General features: G+C 43.0%; 1 protein-coding gene across 2 annotated transcripts in view; it reads left to right on the top strand.

Annotated features, from left to right (window-relative positions):
- The first annotated feature begins 1,748 nt into the window (after positions 1–1,748).
- Positions 1,749–6,961, top strand: part of LOC140201416 (BTB/POZ domain-containing protein 3) — an 84,907-nt gene continuing 79,694 nt past the window's right edge. Inside the window, exon 1 of one of the 2 annotated variants that reach the window (XM_072265487.1) lies at positions 1,749–1,826. The gene's annotated coding sequence lies outside the window, so the exon portion shown is untranslated. Of the gene's footprint in view, positions 1,827–2,011; positions 2,199–6,961 lie in introns of those variants that run through there. The other variant, XM_072265486.1, reaches the window with a different exon arrangement.

Raw genomic sequence — 6,961 nt, 5'->3', positions numbered from 1 at the left:
CTTCCCTGACAGTCACCCACTTGTATAACTCCTGCAGCCTCCGGGAGACTAACTCCCTGGTTTGAAGAAATGTCACATTTCTATATACCTTACATGATTATATATGTTGTAAACCTGTATGTAGTTAAATGACAATAAGCTTCACTTGCCTTGACTTGATACATTGAATATACTGTGACCTCCGGAATCACCAATCTCACACTTTGACCTTCAGAATCACAAATCTCAGGTTTTGACCTTGGGAACCAACCACAGGCTTTGACCTCCAGAATCACCAATCTGAGGCTTTGACCTCCGGGCTCACGTATCTCAGTCTTTGACCTCCAGACTCACCAACCTCAGGCTTTGACCTCCAGAATCACCAATCTCAGTCTTTGACCTCCAGAATCACCAATCTTAGGCTTTGACCTCTGGGCTGACCAGTCTCAGGCTATGACCTCCGGGCCCACCAATCTCAGGCTTTGACCTCTGGGCTCACCAATCTCAGGTTATGACCTCCGGGCCCACCAATCTCAGGCTTTGACCTCAGGAATCACCAGTCTCAGGCTTTACCTTCTCAACTCACCAGCCTTGGGGCTTTGACCCCAAGACTCACCAAACACAGGCCTCTGACCTCAGGACCTGAGAAAGGCAACCTGTTTTCCCCAGTGTCCTGACAAGCATTTCCCCTCCATTGCCTGTATTCCGTGAAAATTTGCTGCCTTGCTCCATGCACTATCAGAATGATTCTACTTAAGGTGTATTGAATTGATTGTTGCTTGTTTTATGATGACTTGAATTGATGAAAGGAGCTAGAGGAATCCAAGCCTTTAAGAAAATGTTCCATAATGGTCAAAACTGTATGATTTTTCAAACTTTGCAAGATGTCACCGATCCTCGGAAGTGTGCATCAGTTTCTGCTGCAGTCTTGGCACGTTCAGACTAACAGAGTGGTAGAAGCTCCAAGGAAATTAAAGGGCTTCATTGTTGTTTACTGGATACCTAATATTTTCATGCATGATTTTGTTAAATGACCTTGTACAGACTGCATCTCAATGCCTTTGTATTCACTACTGTAAAGCAGCAAAGAGTCATGCTGCTCTAATAGTTTTGTGAATAAGTCTTTTATTCAAGGATAACCCATCTTAATAAAGGAAAATACTTGAGAGTTGTCAGTTCAGCTCAAATCTTGTCCACATTGCACCTAAAACTCAGGTAACCAGAAGTTAACAAGTGGGGTACTTTGACAGCCTCATTGATGCCCAAGCCTGACCTAAGGCTGGATTCCAACTGGTTTCCACAACTTCACAGGGGAGCATAGTCTGCCCTCAGCAACCACTGTTGAGCAAATTGAGATTCTGCACCCCCTGCGGGGACTTGATAAACAATTAGTTTCAAACAACAATCACTCGCAATAGCCCATTCCTTCACTGAATTTGACCATATCTGCATTTCATTAACAAAAGAAAATCTACAGATGCTGTATTTCATTATCTTTGTTCAGGGTCCTTGTCTAAGTCTTACTACTTTTCTTACTACTAGTTCCTACTTTTCCTATTCGTCTTATCCAAACAGCAGTTATTATGTAAATAAATAAACATCAAGAAAAATCTTTTCCCACAGGTACTGCATGAACTGTTCAGTTGTTCCAGTATTTTCTTTTTTTTTCCAGATTTCCAGCATCTGCGGTTATATTTAATAATGTTCATCTTTGGGGCGTAAAGGGTGGGAGTAGGTGGGAGTGTTTCAGCAGCAGTTTTACAAGTGCAGCAGTATTTCATTGAAAAAGTTTCCTTGCCTTACTGATAGCCATGAATTCTGTGTGTTGGGGGCAGCCCAGTCAGTGAGTAAGTATGTCGCGTTGAGTCGCTCAGCCCGGCTGCATTGTTCATGTGTCTGGCTGAGCAACAGGAAGAGCTAATCCTTTAAACTCCAATTTACGAATTCAAAAGCTGCAGTGAGGCCCAGTGATGGGGAGCGCAGATACCAGTGAACGCACAATTGAAACCGCTCGCAGAGGTGTTCCCGTCCTGGGACGTTCCATTCTCCCCCTCTCCCTCCCTCCCCAGCCCATTGAGGCTCCGCTTGCTTTACAGCTGAGATAAGAGGATGGGTGATTCCGACTGGACGGTGCGGTCCTTCACTCGTGAGGGTTGGGAGGTGGGGAAACCAGTGATCCTACCCCTCTGCCTCCACACCCGATTTTGGCGACGGAGCAGGTCAGTGATGCTGTACTGGGTTAGTAGAGGGCCTTGGGGCAGAGCGGTTCCGAGCCGAGGAAGGGTACTTGGAGGGAAAAGGTGGGGGTAGAGGGTTGAGGAGGTGGCTTCATATTCAGAATCGCAGTCCACGGGGAGCGGTAGCGGAGGGGGTGGTGTGTGTGTGTGGGGGGGGGGGGTGAATTAAAAGCGCCAGCGCAGCACTTGCTCGCCTCGTTTAACCGTTGCTTTGTTACACTTTAAATTAGCCGTGCTTTTCCGATTTTTGTTTTCGTATTATGAGAGATGGAGAAGCTCCACAAAGAAACATAGTGGGTTTGACAGGAGGAAGGGGAGGTATTGTGGGTTCTCCTTTATTTGGGGTCTGAATCGTCCCGCAAGATTTTAGTTTTGGAAATAGAACACAAAGTTTATTGTTTTCCTTCCCTTCTTTGTTTTGCCTGGTGCTGGCGAGAGGGTGTTTCCCCAACACTTGGAGTACAGTTCCGAAGAGAAACACCCTGTTTTGTTCTGTTTATGGTACTGCCTACAGTTCCATCCCTCGCTTCCTCACTGACCATGGGACAAAGGCTGCTCTGTGTAGGCAAGAACCAAATTGATGGTACGGACCCACTCCTAGGTCAAATCAGAGCTCGTGTTTACAAGGGCTGCGTTTCGTGCAGAGACTGAAGTTATTAGCACGTGAACCAAGAAAAAGTTAGATTGCAAACAAGTTAAGTTAAACTAGCGTTAGAAAAAAACGGACACCTGATTTATGGAATTACAGTATTCCGGTTTCATTTTAGAATTTTATTTCATTTATGCACTATCTTTCACAAACTCCAAGCATCTCAAAGAATAGCATTTTGGAGTTAGTGATTTTAAAATCCAGGAAGTTTAGTGGCCTACATCTGCACAGCTAGCACCGAAATGATTAAAAGTCAGCGAGGCCCCTATAATCAAAGTTAACAATGCTGACTAATATATTGAACGGAGTATAGGTGTAATGTTTCCGTTCAAGATAGCGTCTTGGGATTTTCTTGGGATTTTGTTGTTGCACCAGAGAGAACATATAAGAAATCAGTTCAATGCTTATTATGACACACCACGGAAGGAGTCAAACTCTAGTTCATAGTCATGTGCACCAGCAGGTCTCTGCACAGGTGCAATGAAAAACTTGCTTGCAGCAGCATCACAGGTTTTTCACATCAAGTAAGTAATGCTCCCTAAATATGAGCCCAGGATTTTGTGTGGAGATCAGTCCTCCAGAGCCGTCAGCACTAACATCTAAGCTATCTGCAGTAATGGTCTGATTCTTTCAGTTAGCCCTTGACTCACTTGCTTTGTAAGTCCAGTAAATCCAATGACCATCTCCATTTACGCCACACTCATTGTCTACAGTGTTAACTGATACCCGAATAAAAATCATTCACCTGAATGTCCAACACACGGTTTTCAGAAGCATAAAATGTGTCCTGTGAGGAACTGAGAGCAGAGCAAAAACACCATTATGTGAACAAAAAGTGATTAGACCTGATGGATTGATTAATCAAATTATCTGATGTATCATTTTATGATCCCAGTGCATGTCAAGTATTAATGAAGGGAACAATAAAAGTAAATTTTAACTGGCTCAGAAAAGCATGATATTCTTGGTGCAGTTCACACTATTTTTGATATCTGTTCCAGCGTAAATGAATCCCATCACTTTCTATATGCATCCGGGGTTACCCTTTCAGAGGAGATCCATATATTTTGTTATTGCAAAGGCCCCACACCAAAATTCTTTTAAATTGTTCAGTCAGGAAAATATTCAGTTTCCCTTGGTGTTATATCCATTTGGAGGATAAAATATTTGCACAGAAAGATCACTTTAAATTGATGAAATTGCTGTCCAAAAGCACTTACAAATAAAAAGCTACTTAGTTATGCAAGGTAATGAGTCATATAATTTAAAATGATGATATATAATTTGTAGTTATTAAGTTGTGCCAGTTTTAAATGCAGATCTTTGGGAAAACTTTAGTTTGCTAAAATCTCTGCTGCCAGTTCCTTAACTCATGGTCAATTTCACTCACACATCGTGATGCCTGACACCGTCTTTTGCAGTCTCCCTTTTTAGCTGAGCGTTTGATCATCTCTGATATCTCCTCATGTGGCTCACAGTTAAAATTTGCTTGATAATTTGCAACATTTTACTGTGTTGAAGGTGCTGAATTCAGACAAGTTGTGTTACGTGGTGCTGGACTGGAGCCCAGCTATTCAGGTCTCCCATCTCCTTCATTCTAACCCTTATTTGGTTTGGTCTGAAAGGGACTCAAGACCTAATGACATGATAGATGCCTTCTGCATAATACTCTAGTAAATCTTTCAGCAAAGACAGCTTTCATTTATATACAGAAGAAATGCTGTAGATGCTGGAATACAGAGTAACACATACTGAACACTGGAGGAACCCAAGAGGTCAAGCAGCATCTATGGAAATGGATAAACACTCAACATTTCGGGAAGAGATGGCCTGAGACGATAACAGTTTATTGATTGACATAGATGGTGCCTCACCTTTATATTTTTATATTTATATTTTCCCTTTGTCAAAGTAAGACCTTCCTCAGCACTTCACAGGAATGTTATCAAACAAAATTTCACACCTAGATACCGAAAAGAAAATCTGGGGGCAGTTGATAAGAAATTTGATCAAGTATTGTAAGTAGATTCTGATAAGCATTGAAAATCTGAAATAAAAACAGCAAACAATAGGAGCACTCAACAGGTCAGTCAGCATCTGGCAAAAGAGAAATAGTTAGCATTTCAGGTCAAAGACCCCCAAACTGACAAAGAGAAGAGATACGTTTGATTCGGGCAGAGAAACATGTTAATCTGAAATCTAACTTGTTTCTTTGTTAGTTCTGGTGAGGAGGCTTGGACCTGAAATGTTACTCTGTCTTTCCCCCCAGATGCTGCCTGACCTGCTGATTGTTTCTTGCATTTTCTGTTTATATTTCAGATTTCACCTCTGGGCTTATGGTATCTTTATTTGCAATAGATTCTGGGGGCCATCTTAAAAAAAGAGAATTTTGGAGAATTTTTTATTTAGATTATGAGAACACTCTGTCCTCTTTTATTGTCATTTAGAAATGCATACATGCATTAAGAAATGATACAATGTTTCTCCGGAGTGATATCACAGAAAACAGGACAAACCAAAGACTAACACTGACAGAACCACATAATTATAACATATAGTTGCAGCAGTGCAAAGCAATACCATAATTTGATGAAGAACGAACCATGGGCACGGTTAAAAAAAAGTCTCAAAGTCCCCAAGTCGATCGACTCCCGAGTCCCCAATAGCAGGCGGCAAAAGGGAGAAGCTCCCTGCCATAAACCTCCAGGCACCGTCAACTTGCCGATGCCTTGGAAGCAGCCGACACTGAGTCCGTCCGTCCGAAAACTTAGAGCCTCCGACCAGCACCTCCGATACAGCCTCCCGAGCGCCTTCGACCAAGCCCTGGCCGCTGAAACAAGCAAAGCCGAGGATTCGGAGCCTTCTGCTCTGGAGATTCCAGTTACAACACAGTAGCAGCGGTAGCAAAGCGGGCATTTCAGAAGTTTTCCAGATGTTCCTCCGTACTCTCACGTCCGTCTCCATCAAATCAGAATTGTGCACGGTCCCCTACTTAACAGATTACAGATAACATTCACCGGAGAGGCTGTGCACGCTGACGTCGCACTGCCATCTTCTCCTCCTCCGAATTTCAGAAGGATATTCCGGAGTTAAGTCCCAAACAGCTGAAGGCACAGTCACCACTGAAGGAGCGATTAAACTGAGGAGTACAAAACACACTGGAATGGGTGAAGCGCAAAGACCGCAAATGGTTTTGGGGCTGGAGCTATGGAAGTAAAATAGGACAAGAATCAGAAGAAAGACAGAAAACAAGATTAAAGTTTTTAAAATCCAAGTTGCTGTATACCAGTTCTATTCAAGTTGATCTAATATAGATCAGCAAGAACAAAGAGGAGGCAGCATGGTAGCATAGTGGTTAGCACACCGCTTTACAGTACAGGAGACCCAGGTTCAATTCCCACCGCTGCCTTTAAGGACTAACGAGAAAATCTGCAGATGCTGGAAATCCAAGCAACACACTCAAAATGGTGGAAAAACTCAGCAGGGCAGGCAGCATCTATGGAAAAGTTGACGCTTCAGGCCGAGACCCTTCGTCCAGCATCCTTTACATAGATGCTGCCTGGCCTGCTGAGTTCCTCCAGCATTTTGTGTGTGCTGCTGCCTGTAAGGAGTTTGTACGTTTTTCCAGTGACTGCGTGGGTTTCCTCCGGGTGCTCGGGTTTCCTCCACGTGCTCTGGTTTCCTCCCATATTCCAAAGACCGACCTGTTGGTATGTTAATTGGTCATTGTAAATTGTCCTGTAATTAGGCTAGGATTAAATTGGGGGTTGCTGTGTGCTGTGGCTCAAAGGGTTGGAAGGGACTGCTCCACACTGTATCTCAATCAATCAATGAAATAAATAGTGTTGATGTGTTAGGACTCAGAAAGCAGAGTACTCGAAGGTTAAAGATAGGAGACAGGCCAAGAAAATAATGAGAAACTATGTAAGTTGGTTACAGAAGAACAGCAATAACTGTCAAAATAAAGATACTTATCACCCCTGCACAACTGGGAGAGTGCAATATATGTGATCTTGCAACACTGTGAGTACAAGTACTGTATTTAAAATGTCTCAAATGAAGGAGTACTTTTGTTTTTGGGTTAAGAGGAGAAAAG

This window comes from Mobula birostris, chromosome 8, assembly GCF_030028105.1.
Source record: "Mobula birostris isolate sMobBir1 chromosome 8, sMobBir1.hap1, whole genome shotgun sequence".
Taxonomy (NCBI): Eukaryota; Metazoa; Chordata; class Chondrichthyes; order Myliobatiformes; family Myliobatidae; genus Mobula; species Mobula birostris.
The sequence above is the reverse complement of the archived record's forward strand: the minus strand, read 5'-3'. Positions and strand labels throughout refer to the sequence as shown.